The sequence below is a fragment of the Topomyia yanbarensis genome, chromosome 2 (genome assembly GCF_030247195.1).
Source record: "Topomyia yanbarensis strain Yona2022 chromosome 2, ASM3024719v1, whole genome shotgun sequence".
Lineage (NCBI taxonomy): Eukaryota > Metazoa > Arthropoda > Insecta > Diptera > Culicidae > Topomyia > Topomyia yanbarensis.
This window is the reverse complement of record NC_080671.1, coordinates 290924859-290942878: the sequence shown is the minus strand read 5'-3', so window position 1 is coordinate 290942878 and position 18020 is coordinate 290924859. Positions and strand designations below refer to the sequence as shown.

General features: G+C 37.4%; 1 protein-coding gene across 10 annotated transcripts in view; it reads right to left on the bottom strand.

Annotated features, from left to right (window-relative positions):
- Nucleotides 1-18020, bottom strand: part of LOC131683263 (clathrin heavy chain) — a 343996-nt gene that overhangs the window by 204950 nt on the left and 121026 nt on the right. The gene's annotated exons all lie outside the window — the stretch shown is intronic.

Below are 18020 nucleotides of genomic sequence, written 5' to 3'. Positions count from 1 at the left end.
AACAATAGGTTTTTAAATTCATAAAATGAGTAGAAAAATTAATGTAAATCAAAATTATAATATATACGAATCAAATTAGATTAGGTTATTATATAAAAATTAAGATTATATTTAGAAATAGTTATAAGATTAATAGAATAAATTGACTCATACTAACAAATTGAATGAAATAAAACGAATGACTGAACATGAAATGCATAAAATTAAGGATATGAATAAAATGAATCAAATGAATCGAACGAATCAAATGAATCAAATGAATCAAATGAATCAAATGAATCAAATGAACCAAATGAACCAAATGAATCAAATGAATCAAATGAATCAAATGAATCAAATGAAACAAATGAAACAAATGAATCAAATGAATCAAATGAATCAAATGAATCAAATGAATCAGATGAATCATATGAATCATATGAATCAAATGAATCAAATGAATCACAAGAATCAAATTAATCAAATTAATCAAATAAATCAAATGAATCAAATCAATCAAATGAATCAAATGAATCAAATGAATCAAATGAATCGAATGAATCAAATGAATCATATGAATCAAATGAATCACTTGAATCGCATGAATCAAATTAATCAAATTAATCAAATTAATCAAATGAATCAAATTGATTCAATTCATCCAGTGAATACAATGAATCAAATTAAAGAAATGGATCAAATGAATAAAACGAATGGATGAACAAAATGAATAAAGTAAAAAATAAATGAAATGCATAAATAAAACAAACGAATCAAATAAACAAAATGAGCTGAAGTGATAAAATGAATAAAAAGAAGAAAATGAGCAGAATTAAATGCATTGATTAAAATAAAAAATTGAACAATGGTAAAAGGTTATAAATTAATATAAAGAAATAAATTGAATCAAATAAATTATGTGGATGAAATGATTAAAACTGAAAAAGTAGTCAGATTACTAAAATGAAGAAACTGAACAAAATGAATAAACTGAAAAAAAATGAATAAAATGCATGCAATGAAAACAATGAATAAAATATGTTAAATTAATGATATGAGTAAAATGCACAAAAAGAATAAACTGATCAGAGTGAATCCAAAGAATGAAACGAATAAAATAAGTAAAATGAATGCAGATGAATATAACGAATAAAAAGATGCGGAATGAAATAATTAATTAAAATGAAATGGTCATATATTTGAAGCTAAAAACATTTTTGAATAAAGAAAATGAATAAACCGGATTGTACGAATTTGAGAACCATTGCATCAGAAAGTTTTGAAATGTTTTTGAAAATCCCATCTTCTGAGAAAAGGCTAATAAATATGCAATGGACTTTCTAGGGCTTCCATCTTTTTTTGGTATTATTCTTTTTGTTTTCATGCTTCTTTACTTGACGGCGTCGTTTTAAGATTATCTGGTGTTTCTACTTTATTGTTGGACCTTAATTAGTTATCAGGAACCTGGAACGTTCAATTTGCTTTAGAATTCGAAGTTTACTTTTTGGTCACATATTCCCGAAAAAACGATTTATGTACAGAATAGAATTTACTGGTCCAGTATTTTAACGCGTAATTGAATATAGTAAAGTGAGGCAAGGTCACATGTGATTTCAAGCCGCTTGAACAGAGAACGACAGGGAGAACGCGATTCGTGAATGAGACAGGTGGATATTTCAAAATTTTTATTTGCATTGAAGTAAATAGTGTGAAATGTCTAGGCTATGTCGATAGCATAAAAGCCGTGCAAGTTGATTGCAATGCAGTCTCTTTCCATTCATCATATTGTTTCGTTCGGAATTCTCGTGCAGGAAATATGGATAAATAAGTCCTATACAGACCAATAAGAAATGGTTCAAACTACTCGGTATATTCAGATATGGACGACGATAAGTTAGAAGACACATTGTAGTTGCATCCCCCATCGAGAGTGGGTACTTTGGGAGACTTCTTTTCCTGGATCTAATTTGTGGATATTTTTGGTCTTTGATCCGTTATTTTTCATGAAAGTTCGTACCAATACAACGAATGTGCAGCTGATACAACTCATGGTTCATTCGCCTGCGCAACGTTCCGTCTTCCATCTGCACGCCACCATAGATGGTACGCAACACCTTTCGTTCGAAAACTCCACGAGCATAGTCCAGGTCTCGTGGCCGTAGAGGACCACCGATCTAATTAGCGTCTTAAAGATAATCAATTTCGTGTGGCGGCGAAGTTTGTTCGACAGGAGCGTCCTCCGAAGTCCAAAATAGGCACGGTTTCCCGCCAAGATCCGTCTCTGAATTTCTCTGCTGGTATCATTGTCGTCGGTTACCAGTGAGCCCAAATACATGAATTCGTCGACCATCTCGATTTCAACCGTCAATCCGAACTCGGGATGGGAGGCTCACATTGTCGTCTCTAGAACCTCTTCCTCTCATGTATTTTGTCTTCGAAACGTTGATGGCAAGTCCAATCCTGCTGGCTTCAGCTTTCAGTCTTTGAACATATATTTCATTCAAAATTCTCTTTTGAAAATTTTCATCGTCAAACTTTCATATTACCCAGTTAAGCCAAATATTTTTCTGATATAGCCATGAATTTCCTTAATTATAGTGAGATACAGGCTTTGAATACAATTGAATCAAAGTTGAGTTGATGTAGCAGCAGACAAAAAATAGTTTTGTTTTCTCAAACCTTCGCAATTACAATTAATAAATATTTCAGATTGGCAGAAGATCTTATCACACAACTTAGAAATGGATACAGAAATAGCTAGATAGATGCGATAGAAGAGAGACAGGGAGAAAGAGAGAGAGAGAGAGAGAGAGAGAGAGAGAGAGAGAGAGATGGTGGAGCGGCGTGTGAGGAATGGCAAATGATGGTTAATGCAGTGACATTTTCAAAGGTATATTATTATGATATAGGGTGATGAGCCCATTTACGCCATGTTTCTATTATGATCCTACCCATTTGAAGCCGTTGCTAGAGCAGTGTCTGCCATCTTTGTTCAACGCATTGAATCAAATGGTAGCGCAACAATAGGGGCACTCGATTCGAGTTTTCGTTGCGCTCAAACACGAGAATTTCACTGTTTTCAGCGCATTTGTGTTATTATATTGGTTCTTAATAACGAAGCAAAGCTGTTGATATCAATTTTTTCGCATTCCACTGATTGTAGGCCGAGAAATTAATGAATTAGTGAGGCACCCTGCTTAGTATGGTGAAAATAGGCACTTTACCCTATTGATTCTTACATTCTTATCATAAATAATGTAAGTAGTAATTTTTGCGCCATAACCAGTATAACCTAAATCTTGCAAAAGAGCTAAATTTTCGCTAGATTTTCGGGCTTCAAACATACAGTTGCTTTCGGTGACGCCACGAGAATAATTATATGAGAAATATTTTATCTCACTACTAGGTGAATTACTTGTTGATCTGTGTATTGATATACAATCCAACATTTAGCTCATGATTGAACGCAATGCCTAATCTAAGGGATAAATACTAGAACTCACTGTTTCTTTATCCACATATTATTTTGTCTTTGAAGTGAACTTATATATTGATTTTAGAGAAATAGTTATTTTATTACAAAGGTAATTCACAAAATGTTCTCAACATCGAATTCCTTGAATCACGTAGATGTGTTTTCATACCCCGATATTCAATATCGGTTTAGTTTTGCCCCTAAGACACCAGTAAAGCAATACTCTGTATGAAACAATCTCATTTTTAGGTAATGGAAATTGGTAAGCGAGGACTAAAAATACAAAATGTTTAATATCTCCGCCGCTCGTGCACGGATTTAGACAATCTATAGCTTGTTAGAAAGGTATTTTTACAAGCCTTCTATTAATGTGCAGTTTGTATGCTGTTATTGTTGTGTTCGAAAGTTATTTGCAAAAAATCTGCTGTGTTTTGACAAAATCGCCCATATCTCAGAAAGTAAACAACATATCGAAAATCAAAAATAATAGTGTCAAATGGCAACGTTAGGCCTTTCATTTGAAACTAATTTCATTAGGATCGGTTCAGCCATTGCTGAGATAATTACATGACACTTTGTACATACATACATACACACATACACACACATACAGACATTGTCTCAATTTGTCGAGCTAAGTCGATTGGTATATGAGACTCGGCCCTCCGGGCCTCGGAAAATGTTTTCAAAGTTTGAGCGAATCCTATACATTTCTTTTGTAAGAAATGTACAACATGAATAAAGTTATTGTTAGAAAAACTTTTTTACCGATAAGTTCTCCATCATACAATTACATTCAAAATGTTTTTTTTCTCTTTAGGTTTTTGTTGACAAGATATAAAAAATTAGAATAAATGGGTTTTGTTACAATTTAAATTTTTAACGCAAATTTTTGTTTTTGTGAAAAATGACACAACATTTTTTTCAGTGTATATTTTTGTACATAAATATTCATTCCCTAAAACTCGTTCTCAGAATGTTTTGCTGTGTAAAATACAGTAATCGAACAAAAAAAAATTGAAATTAATGCACGTAGAAATGTTTACGCTCTTTAAAAAATTGCTCTTGAGTCAAAATAATCTTATTGATTGTGGAAAATGTTTAGTCTTCCATACCGATGAAACGTGTAAAGTTTCATAGGAATCTAAGATGATCCTTCGTTAACAGCAAGAATATGAAAATTACCCGAAAAACAAATTCAGTCTACTGTAAGTCTACCCGCATCCACAGGTAATGCCTTGAACTGATGGTGGCTTCCTATTACATACATACATACATACATACATAAAAGGAGCACTCGACTCTGTTTCCATCGATGTTCTCTCAGAGAAACTACATCAATGTTGTCTTTCACCAATATTAAATAATTATTTATACAACTTTTTGTCAGAAAACCTGAGCAAATGTTCATGGTCCAAGGCCCCATGTACGACCATAAAAGGACCATAGTGTGGTCCACAAAAAACATTGAACCCCATGATGCACCATGAATATACCATAATATGGTCCCTTCAGAAAATAATACATGTGCTATACCATAAATCACCCAAAGCATGGTCTCATTAAGGATGTAGAATAAGAATTTGGTTTGTATCTGCTGTGACCATCTCATAATATGAAATATTCTATTGGCTGTATCATTTTAAACCCACCTCTGTACTCTTAGTGTAGTCTTATTTTTTATATAATTTATTCAGAAAAATATCTAAACATAATAAGTATATCACAATTATACTGCGCAGCTTGTGGAGAAAATAATACTTCACTATTGTTCTAATCATGATCTATGGAATTCTATATATACATGGAAAACTATACGTTGGTCAGCGAGGAAGTATAAGCGTAAATATGATATATTTATTCCAAACAAGTAATATTAGATTGCCAAGAAAACACATTTATTTAAGCACACAGAAACGAACAGACATGTTTACCTAAAATATTGCTTGTTATGAGCTTGGTTTATCGTAGTAAACATATACATATTTCAAACCTAGTCCGCATATAAATGCGTTTTTGGAAATGCAATGTAAAATGAAGTGACATTAGCATCTTTAATTGTAACTAGTAAACATTTTTTAGGATTTTTAACCTCGCGCGAACCTGTTTCCCAGTGGCAGTATATTTAAATACATTTTTGGTTACGCATTCTGTATTAAGTTCTTTGCCAATTATGCATATTTTACTTTGTTCGTTAACAAGAATTTTCACGATGACATAAAAATGTTCAATGAAAATAGCAGAGTCATGATATCTCAAATGCTTACAATATTCTTGCGTACAATAGTTATCGCCTTCATGTGAGAATTTGGCATGCTCATCTTCCAAAACTACAACATTTTGGTTGAACGTCATGTTTCTGAATCGATTGAATTGTATCTTCTGAATACTTTTTCTATTTAATATTTTATCAGCAAAACTCTCAGCTTTGGGATATGTTGTTAACTTATACAAATGTAGTAATTTAGTGCATCGTGTAACTATTTGGTGAGCTGGGTCGGTTGCCCATGCACGTAACTCAGAAGAACTCTATTCATGTTCTCGTACGGATATCCTTGAATTTAGGTATCAGAGATTGATACCTAAATTCAAGGTCAGCTGGCTTGAAATTCTGCGAACACACATGGTATGTACCGGAGGGATCTCGGGTATCACAGAACTGAAACCATTTCTTCCGGCGCGTTTCCACATGTGGTGCTGCATATAGTCCTATTTATAATCAATTTTTCCTGATCGCGTACGGACATATTGTATACGATTGTACCGAACACGACGGCATTTTGCTAATTGTCTTTTAAGCACACTTGTTTCTTCCAATAGTTAACAATCAGTAGGCGAAAAATTAATCACAACACAGTGTGACGTCATCACCTTCCACTTCTGCTATCGGTGATGTAACAAACGGAAAAATCACATACACTATTGAACATTCCTTATGTGTATTAGTGATATGTACAATCATCTGCTAGAGCTTTTAATTTTAGACATGGCATGAGCCGTAGAAAAGTCTATGGATTAGTCTAAGCGTTGAAAGTACCAGGTTGAATATAGTCTGTGGAAGAGACGCTTACTTATGTGGTATCAAATTTTCAAAAATGGCGCGGGTCACTAAAAAGGGTCGAGATTGCAGGTGAACAATATGAGAATTGTCCTCGAGCGGCTAAAGACCGAACAATTACAAGTAAATAAAAAGTAGACTGTTTTTCAAACCATTAAAAAGTTATTGTTCCATCCATTGCGGAAAAAATGTTCCAAATAAGTTTAGCATCCGATCCACCATGTGTGATTTATGTACCATGTATTCGAAAAGTAATCATTTTTAGAATTAAAAGCAGAATTTTCACTGCATTTGACTAAATCTTGAAATTCAAAGCCTATTCTAAACATTTCATAGTGTTGCTGATTGATTATCATAAAGATTTAAACGACGCGAAAACTGCTTTTTCAAAGATTGCCATCTTTCGAATTTAAGGTTATGCTCCATCCCGATTCTTTTGATTATTTTGTTGCATTTAACAGCTTCCAATGGAGAGTACAAGCAAAACGAGGTCAGCCTCTGACTCTTTTTCGGATGATGAATTGGTCGAGGCAAGAAACACTTCAGAAATCAAATTTACTGCTGTAGCAAATATTTCTTCATGCCCTTTGCCAAGCAATACCAGTATTTCGCTACCGTTTTACCATGTGAACTGAAAGTTAACTTTTCCAAAACGAGCGGCAAGCAAATTTTATTGATAACTTAATTTATTGTATAATATGAAGATGGTGTAGTTGAAAATAATTTATATTAATGAAGTGCATAGTTCGGATGTTCGTATTGATGAAGTATTTACAATAGCTCGGTTGCCCAAATTTTCTCGAATAAAGCAGATACTATATGAGTCAAGATTATTGCCAATAAAAATATTGACAAGATCGCATCAATATAATACATTGATTATTGTGCTCATGAAGAGTTCGCTCAATGCAAGGTCATGCCGGACAATAGAATTGTCACTACTGTTTCAATCATGGACGCCAGGTGTGCAGATTAATCTGTGTTTCACAGATTTTCAATATGCTGCACAGATTTCCAGTGTTTTCTGTTATAATGCACAGACTAGCACAGATTTCTCAAATTTTGTCTCGTACAAGAACCAAAAAAAGGTCGTTACTTCTTGTTTGGGAGACAAACTTGTACGTTTTCCTTAACACAGATTTGCAATTTTTTTTACATAGACTGCGCATTGATTTCATAAAATATTACCTGGCATCCCTGGTTTCAATACGTCAGATTTAGCTAAACACATCATCGATCTATTTTTTTTTCTTTAAATTGTTAATTTAAGCTAAGTATGCACCTCTTGCGAAATAAAATTTCCTATACAAAACCTATGCATAAAAAACGTCGCGAAGTGCTCGCGAAAAAAATTTTCTTTTCCATTTCGTAAGCGGTACGCAGCTCTCGCGAAAACGATAACGAAAAATGAAGTTAGCTGAGACACGGTTCGACAAACGATAAGTTTCATAATACTTCCGCGAGACAGCGCTGCTTTCTATGCGCTGTCACCAAGGCAAATTTTTTTCCTTGCGAAATAATGGTCAGCGGTATTATTTCGCACGGAGGCTCGCGAAATTTTGACAGGTTGCAATGAAAAAATATAAAAAAAAACACAAGATTGGTAATTTTTTTATTTTTTTCATCGCAACCTGTCAAAATTTCGTAGTTTAGAGATTCAATATTTCGAATTTGAATGGTAAGTTTAAAGATATTACTGGAAGTGTGATTGTTTCTAGTTTTAAACAATTAAATTTAAATAATTAATATTATTTACAACACACCCGAACAAAGCAAATCAGCTCAACTAATCTTGTCTCAACATCCTGGATCTGGCAATCAGCCAACCAACATTAAATCGATACAACCGCAGCAGTACCAACAACTCCAAATCCAGCAACAGCCAACAACCTCTCAAAAAGGACCACATAGCAACTACTGCTCAAACGAACAACAGGAGTTTACGAATGATGGACACATCGGAAAACATTTCATCGGCACATTCTGCCTTAAAACTAATTTAGAGAAATCGGAGTCAAGCACAAACGTCATATTCCAGCCTTGGTTCCTATCACTGCCCCCACAGTGCTCGTGATTCCATTCCAGCAAGCAATCACTATTCGAGTACTTATCGCCAACATTTCACAGCAAGCTCAGCAGCACCTTCAACCATAACATCAGAAAATTAAGATTTCCTCCAGACCATGACCATCATCCTAAAGATCGGTAGCAATAACGTTCAACCGATGGTACAACCTGGCGAGCAACCGCAATTAGTGCAATAGATCCAAGCCAAATGTAGAAGAACATTGACCAACTGCAAAAAAAGATAGCAACAGCACCTTCAAACACAGTAGCAGCAGCATACTATACTGTACCATGCGGTGTGCAGGAGGACTTTTTTATTCAGTTGGTGCGGCAAGGTGAGACATTTTTATTACCTTTTTTATTTCGAAAGGATCAGTACCGTGTTTAGTACATTGTAATGTAATACCGTATTCTTCTTTAAAAAGCTCGAGTTCACTCATTTACGGATATTTTTTATTATGATTTTTTTTCAGATCGAACACCAACAACATAATATCATGGTAATCACCCAGCAAGAGAACGCAGTGATAATGGGCCAACAGAAAACACAACATTAAGATGCTCGGAAAGGACTTTCTCTCCAGTAGCATCCGTCCTCCAAACATTCCTTTGCATATCTAGATGTCCTTATCAATTTACAGAACAAACATAATGGCACGTCATGTTCAATCGGCTAACCGTTTGGAATAAGCGCTCATCATCGTTTTCATGGCAGGGAAGTGAGCAGGCAAAAGAAGGCATCGTTTTTTCCGCAAGGTCGCTCTGGTCAAAATTGCAGCGAATTGCAAGGAATAGACCACCCAAAGGAGCAGTACCCGTGCTGATTCAGGACGATTTCCCATACTTTGTACCTTGCTATTGAATTTTAATACCCGATCGAAACGATGGCAAGCGCTGCCATCGCTTTTTCGTTTCAATACAAATAGGTTAGCGAACTGAGTACATATCACCAAGGATGAGGATTCAGAGCCGGCGGATGGCAGTCCAGAGAAAGAGAATGCGGAAAAACCTAGTCCACCGGCAGTAGAACCAAAGCTGCACCTGCTGTTTTGAGTTCGGTAGCTACGGAAATTCTGACTCTAGCAGCTCCTGAAGAAAAACAAGCTCCAAGAGAAAATGGAGAAACAGCTTCCTCCGCGGAAGATGCAGAGGCATTCAAGTAAGTCGAAATCTGCAGAAAATTTTGATTAGGACATAAGGAACATTGAGAGCCTCTCTTTGTTTACTTTCTCTTTCGATTATTATGACGTCACTATAACACTGCACTAATTTTCCAGTATAGCCGATGGTTTTCACTAAAATATTAGGCAAAGAGTTGAGTACTAAATATTGAAACGACCGAGTAATACACAAGAGAGAGAGACCCCAAAGAGAATCTCATTGTTGCTTACGTCCTATTCTAAATTTTCTCCCGAAATATTTAACATCAGCTTTAAAATTATCAATGACTAATCTTTTAGCCCGGCGGATGCAAGTTTGCTAATGAAAGATGTTCGCTAAGGTCTAGTAGAATCAAAGCTGGATCTGGAGGTGCAGCGGAAGGATTCTTCTTCGCCGGTTGGTTGGTTAAAACTTTCGAAGCTTTGCACATGAAGCCGGAATTACTTCAGGGAGTCTATGCGATGGGTTTCAAAGCCCCTTCCAAGATTCAGGAGATGGCACTACCTACTCTGTTGGCCGGTCCGCAACGGAATATAATCGCCCAGAGTCAGTCGGGAACAGGAAAAACCGCTGCCTTCGTGCTGGCCATGCTCAGTTGAGTCCATCAGTTAAACTATCTGCAGGTGATTTGCCTTTCCCCCACGTATGAGCTGGCAATTCAGAAGGGGGAAGTAGCTGCCAAAATGGCAAAGTTTTGTCCGGAAATCAAACTTCCTTACGCCGTTCGCGGTGAGAAGACCGTCAAAAGGGCGAAGCTGACTAATCATATCATCATCGGAAATCGGTATAAAGTTCAGGACGTACGACCTAGTTTTCCCTTTTTGTACTGGACGAGGCGGGCGTTATGGTCGGTGTTCTTCTTGGCCACGTACGAGCGCGAGGTGATGGAGTTTGCCGAGTACATCGTACCCAATCCGATCGTCATTCGGCAAGCGCGGGAGCAAGAATCACTCGATAACATCAAACAGTACTACGTCAAGTGCCGCAACCAGGACGAGAAATTGTGTGATTACTGTCGGACAAGCGATCATTTTCTGTCATATGATGTACAGGACAGTTGTAAACTCCAAGTAAACTTATTTTCAGAACTGTTAATCGATCGAATCAGGTACGCAAAACGGCCGGTGGGTTGACCGGCAGGATGTCCCAGGATGGTCACTCGGTGGCGGTACTGTCCGGTGATCTAACGGTGGAGCAACGGTTGGACGCTCTGGATCGATTATATCGAACGTTTTGTCCAGGGGTAAGTTCCACCACTTGATTCTGGCTACAGCACCAGGTTACGGAGAGATTCTTTCGTCTTAGGTATCGACGTCGAACAGGTGACCATTGTCGTCAACTTCGACCTGCCGATGGATCAGCAGGGACGAGCCGATTGCGAAACGTATCTACATCGAATTAGACGCACCGGTAGATTCGGTAAGTGTGACTCATTCTTGTGATCCTATAGATTGTATTTCTTTCCACTTCTTTAACAGAACGGAATCACCATCAACCTAGTGGGCAGTGATCGAAGCATGATGATTTGCAGATCAATCGAAAAACACTTCCGGAAAAAGATTCAGTTGCTACACGCGGAGAACTCGGATGAAATTGAAAAGATCGGATCGTAAAGTGGTGAAAGGCGTAGGAGCTTTTTGGGTCATACTTGTTTTGATCCTGAATTTATAATTTTTGTTATATTTTTTTTCTTCCTTGACCTGACATAAGGTATACAAATGTAACCAACAGGGTATCGTAAGCTGATAAATTTACAATTACAATTACAATTTAGCTCTACCCAGTTCTATCCAAACATTTGAAAAGGGTCTAAGTGCAAAATGTAACAAATTGATTTTTCATGTTTTCCATTAACAAATATCTACCCGAGCACGTACATAACGCAACATTTGATTATGAAGAATTTTGATAGCGATTTTACAACAATTTATAGAAGGGCCTAATTGATTTTTATGACCGAACTGATTATGAAAGGACCTAACTGATTGAAAAGTGCCTAACTAGCAATACACTCGTTTTAAATGGATTATAACGTATACTACAATAATAACTGATTGTAAAAGGCTTATAACATCTTTTCCATAATTTACATACAGGGCCAATCTGATTTTATGATGTTCAGTGGGGTCAATCTGACCATCAAATTAGAATTCAGTTAATTCGTCTAACTTTCGGTGTAGTATCAGACTTGAACAGCATTTTTTGTGTGAGGTATACTGCCGCTAGAAGCATAACTGTCCCATGTGCTATGGGAATCCCTATACACATGGGACAATTATGCTTCTTGCGACAGTAATACAAGTAGTAGCAATCAAAAGAAATAAAATAGTAACGATTTTCCAAATAGGATTATAATGAATCTGACCTTTGACAATTTTCTCAATGTTTACGTTTTGCAGATAAACCCCTTTTTAAATGTTTGGTAGAGTTGGTTTCCTTACGTGGATGAGCAAAGTTTCTCTTTCGCGAAATACGCATTTGTTAGAAATAGGATGTAATTTAAGGATTGTATAGCGCATGTTTAATGCTTATAACTTTCAGTTAAATGGACTTTTCAGAACCCGACTTTGTTTTTTTATTTTATTTTATCGTTGAACGGCCAGTAGAGAAAGCAGTGGAAAAATTATCCGAAAGACTAACCTTGAAGCAGAAGATGAAAAATAATTTGCTCATTATCATGTGAATCAAAATTCCAAGAAGACAAAACATAGCTATAAAAACACAAAAAGATATCTTAACTGATATATGCTTTGAAGCGATTCAAGGCGAAAGCGACTGGGTTTGAATTTAGTATATTTTTATATTTATTTTTTCATTATTTACTTATATGTTCATTTACTTCTGGGGAAAATTTTCATTAGGTCGTATTCGTAAGTAACAATGTTATTCTCTTTGTTTACTTTTTACTCTGTAATAAACCAAGCCGCTTAAATATTCGCCCCTTTCGTTCTTTGCATAATGTGCTAGCTGAAACCCTCGATATGTGCTGAAGCATATGTGAAATGTTTATGTTAATGCCTATAAACCGAGAAACTATTCATTAATTTATTTACCAATTTAATTATTTATTGGTGTATTAATTTCTTTATATATTTATTTAAATTTTATCAGTGTAGATGTCTCACAATCCTTTCTGATTATTTAGGTTAAATTTTCCTTGAGCGGGTCTGACAGTGCAAAATTTAAAAAAAAATCAGATATTTATTTTTGGATACTTTGGATCCCTAAGACAAGAAATATATGCCCAAGAAAGGATTTACTCGAATTCAACTTGGTTCGACTGCTAGAGCCCATCAAACTACCAACTATCAATTTTCATATGAGGGGGCTGATAAAATCGGGTCTTCAGTGTATTTAATATTTTATATTTTATATTTATTTTATATTTAATATTTATTATTGAATATTTAACATTTGATATTTAATATATAAAATGGAATATTCATTTTTTAATATTCATATTCAATGCGTGATATTTAGTATTTGATGATCAATGTTTCATGTTTGATACACAATACTCAATGATGATGAATGCTCTACTAGACTCGTCACACAAACGTCATATAACTGCGCGCATCACATAGCAACGCTTGAGAACTTCGCGATCATTCAAACGTGATCATTCACACACACCGGCACCCACCGTCTAGCATACAAAAAGCAACCTGGTGATTAAGTAAACGTGCTATAGCACATACGGTATTCTTGAAGTACAGCAGTTGTTGATCCGATTGGTTGACGATTCGTTTGACCTTCGGTTTCGTTAAGTGACCAATTTAGTTATATAGTATAATCCAGTAATTTGGAATCACGATTCAGACCATGGAACACTTTCCCGGGATTCCTTAAACCTTCTCTAGTGTTTCATGCAATAAGAATTACCACGAATTACTTATGGCAACACATTTGAATTACGATTCTCACAATTGTTATACCAAAAATAGGTTTGTATCCGTACTGATTATTGGTAGCATTCCCTGAGCCTTCCAGAACCTTTAGTAGTAGCCATTGTTATCATAATCGATTTTTAACGTCAGCCAAAGTTTAAAGCCTAGGGTTTGGTTCGAACTGAAACCGATTGAGTTGGAGTCGGTTGTTATATTTGCGCTGGAATCCATTCCGGATTCCGAAACGTGTTTCGAAAGGTAGTTTCCCCGAGACTTGTGAAAGCGGTAAAGGCGGCCAAGGCAATCAGATTTGCTTCTTAATGGTCAAACGCAGATTTAGACTTACGATTCGGACAATTACAATAGATTTGGTTTGAGCGAATTTCGATCATTTCCCTGGGTCTTCTAGAACCGGTAGAAGCAGCCAATTTAGATAGAAAATGGCCAGCCAATGATTTAAATGTCCGATTGCAGGAATTGTGCTGTCTAAATTGGTCAGACTGAACTTCCCCGAGACATCCGGAACCGTCACAAATAAACATTATGATTAATCATGCTCGAAATATGATTCACACTGAGTACGTCACTATCCTGAGAGCTTCATGAATGGCAAATAGGTTTATAATTGTTACCGATTTCATACACATCAGTGATAAATTAATAAAATACATCATTTAAAACATTCAAATAACAGCAGAAATAAAAAAAAAGAAATAAACAAACAACAGCTGATGTCGTTTTTCAGTTATCAAAAGCGACATCTAACAGCAAACACAAGGACTAGTTTTCGCGAGTAAATGTCAAAATTCCGCACGGAAGAAGGAAAAATATTTCGCGACCTCATTTCGCAAGAGGTGCATACTAAGGTTTAGTGATCTAGTCATAATCGAGGCAGTGGAAATCTTAGTGCTCACGTAAGTTTTCCCTAAAAATGCTTACTTACAAAGTTAACTTCGCGGAATGTTCTAAGTAGTAGGCATTTCACAAGTTGATTGTTTGACAAATCAGCGGTGGGTTTTATCATCAAATGTGTTTTGCTTTGTTCCGTAACGTAATAATAACGGTAAGTGACAACATGTTTGTATATTATGTGGATTTGGTGGTAAAAGTTTATTATCATCATCGCTTGTAATGATTTTTTTTTGGTTGAAATGAGATTTTTTATTTGGCGGATCCCACACGACAATATTGTCACACTAATATATACGTATATATTGACAAGACTGCTTCAATGCGTCAATTCGATTTGTGTTCAACAGATTGAATATTTTCAAGACGCCTTTACACTTTCAGTATATTGATCAATAATGGTTTAATGTTAATATTTCTGCTCGTGTAGGGCCCGCTTTATGTGCGGGTTTCGATTGATTAGCACCGTGGTAGTGACGTAAAACGAATGTTTCTTCTCGAAATGACAACCAGTGTACTGGATCACGATGGTTCACAAGCACTGGAAATTGAAAAGTTATCGAATTATCGAAACAATTTACAATTTTAAGCTCTGTAAATAAATTATATGCCATTCGCAAATGTGCGTATTTGAAACTATGTGAAAGGACCCATATGCCAAATAAAAGCATATGAAACTCACTGTTCTGATATTTATTTATTTATTTTATTTTTCATCTGACCTACATGGTCTACATGAAATATAGAATGAGGAAAAGCCCATTTGGAGTCCATCAAACAACCTCCAAATGCGCGTAAAAACCTCATTATCTTTTCACATATACATATTAAACAATATTACACATTACATTACATAACATTACAATGTGTTACTAATAATACATCTAACAAATCAAAATCACTATCTTAATCACATCTTATGCACTAAGTTAGCCGTTTAAGCCTATTTTTAAAAACGTCACTTGATACAGAGAAGTCAAAACATTCATAAACATTATTAAATACGCTACACATCGCCCTTATGGGTTCATTCTGTCCATAATCAGTACTTTGATAGTCAAATTTTAAAAAAATCCACGATCTTATACTTCTAGTGGGCACATTTACATTAATCGGAGAAAGTATATTTGGGGCATATGAAACTCACTGTTCTGATATACGAAAACTATGCCAAATCATGTGTTCTCAACAAAAGGATTTGATTAGTGATCATATCACTAATTTACATTTTGTAGATCGCCAAGGAAAAAGAAATGGTCGAAAATGAAAAAAAAACCTGTATAATAGCAAAACTGAAGAAAAAACCTGTTTTATTGTGCCTTTCTCATTTATCCAAACTACGATTTCATGGCTGGGTATGTTTAATATAATGGTGGAAATGTCTATTACATATTCAGTGCGATTTACACATACGTACAATGAATCGACAGCTTCGAACTTGAGTTGCTGTGTGTCGACGCTGAAACACTTGAAATCAGTGGCGGATCCAGAAGAAGGGTTCGGGAGTTTGGATCCCACCACAATTTTTCAACTTGTTAAGAAATTTTAAATTAGTTTCTTAACTCAAAATTTTGGGTTTTCACACCCACTAGGATAAATTATTCTGGAGGAACTAGAAAATTTTATTCGGGTAGGGAGGTACATGATGAGGGAAGGGCGGTTTAGGAACAGGTGGTGTGTGATGTGGGGGAGAGAGGGTACCCCTCACCGTATTCCCCCGGGATTAAGTTGACGATGTTCAGAGTGATTGCATAACCTTTCTATAGGAGAAAGGCAAAAATGTGAATTTGCTGTGTGTCCGCACTCTTCAACACGTAACTCCGGAACTGGAAGTCGGAATCAATTGAAATTCAATAGCAGCCTATGGGAACGTTGTACCTTTCATTTGAGACTAAGTTTGAAAAAATCGGTTCAGCCATTCCTGAGTAACCGATGTGCTTATTTTTGGTCACATGCATACATACACACACATACGCACACACACACAGACATTTAACTCCGCTAGCGAATGACGGATCTCAATAGTAGCATGTCTGTAATAATATACGTACATGGAACTATTGAGAACCAGAGCTACAGGTCCAAAGCCCTGGTAAAGGAGCATGGTTGTGATGATCTGGGCCGCGGTCACCACGTAAAGCAAGATAGGTCATAACCCCAATTCCAAGGCGTGAAGCGATCCGTGCCGAGGGATGAGTGATCGAGGAGGTGAAAAAGATGCTCGATCGTTAACGGAGCCTGTGGGGTACCTGGGCAAACCCCACAGTAAGCGTCCCTTACCACGTTAATGCGGAGCTCTGGCGTGACGCACATTTATTCTCGCGCTACTCGTGGGTTCAAACATGGAGATAAATAAAAACAAAAATAAACAAACAGAGATGCCAAACCCCTTTGCTAGAGGTGGTTTGGCGAGGTCTCCCCCCCCCCCCCCGTGGGGAGAGCAGTGGAGCGACAAGTTCTGCATCTGATAGCACCAGTGACCCCCAGTAGTGGTAGGAAATAGCCCTACCAACGCACTGGACGGGCCACTATCTGCGATGCGCAAAGTGGTGGAGCAGCTCGATTCAATAATCGAGTTCACTAGCGCAAAGCAAAACATAAGCAAGGAGTTAAAGCAGAGCCTCCTGGTGCTTCGGAAAACTGTTCGTGTCGCAAGACAGGAACAGCAGAGTTTTGCCAAGAGGGTGGAATGTCGGGAGAAGTCCGACAGAGAAACCCAGACAGTAGCCTCCAAGAGGAAGGGAAGAGAGAAGGTCGATACAGGCACTCAGACAGTGGCCTTCACCTTCTACGGAGCAGCCACGTCGCTCGGAGCGGCGGCCGAGTTCCCCTCGAAGGGGAAAGGCAAGGGCAAGGGCAATCGTAAGACGGCGCCGAACGCGAAGCGCCCTAGGAAGTCGCCAGGCGAGGGTGCAAAAACCAACGCCACACGGCGTGCAACCGTTAAGGCCAGACGCCGTTTGGTCGAGGTAAGCGAGGGCGAGAGTGACCTCGCTGAGCAGAGCGTTGGTACCAGCAACCCGGCACGACCGGGCAGGGGGGCGTTAACCCCTGGACGCAGGTCACCAGGAAGAAGCCGGCACCGACACCGGATGTACCGCGGCTCGCGAAGAAGGCCAAGGACAGAGGCGAGGCCTTGTGGTTAAAAACCGGCAAGGACAAATACGCCGACGTCCTAAAGTCGATGAAGGCGGCCGAAAGCCTTTCGGTCCTTGGGCAAGATGTGCGTAGCGTGAGACGCACCAACACGGGAGAAATGCTTCTGGTGCTGAAGCGAGGCGCACAATCTAGTGCGGTGTACAAGGCCTTGGCCCAAGAGGTCCTTGGTGAAGGCGCCCAAGTCAGGTCGCTGGGGGCGGAAATGACTCCAGTGCAAGCATATGGACGAGTTCACAACCGCAGAAGATGTCGCAGCCGTTAAGGAGCAATGCGACGTCACAATCGAGCGGGCCTCTGTGCGATTTAGAGATGGACCCTCTGGCAC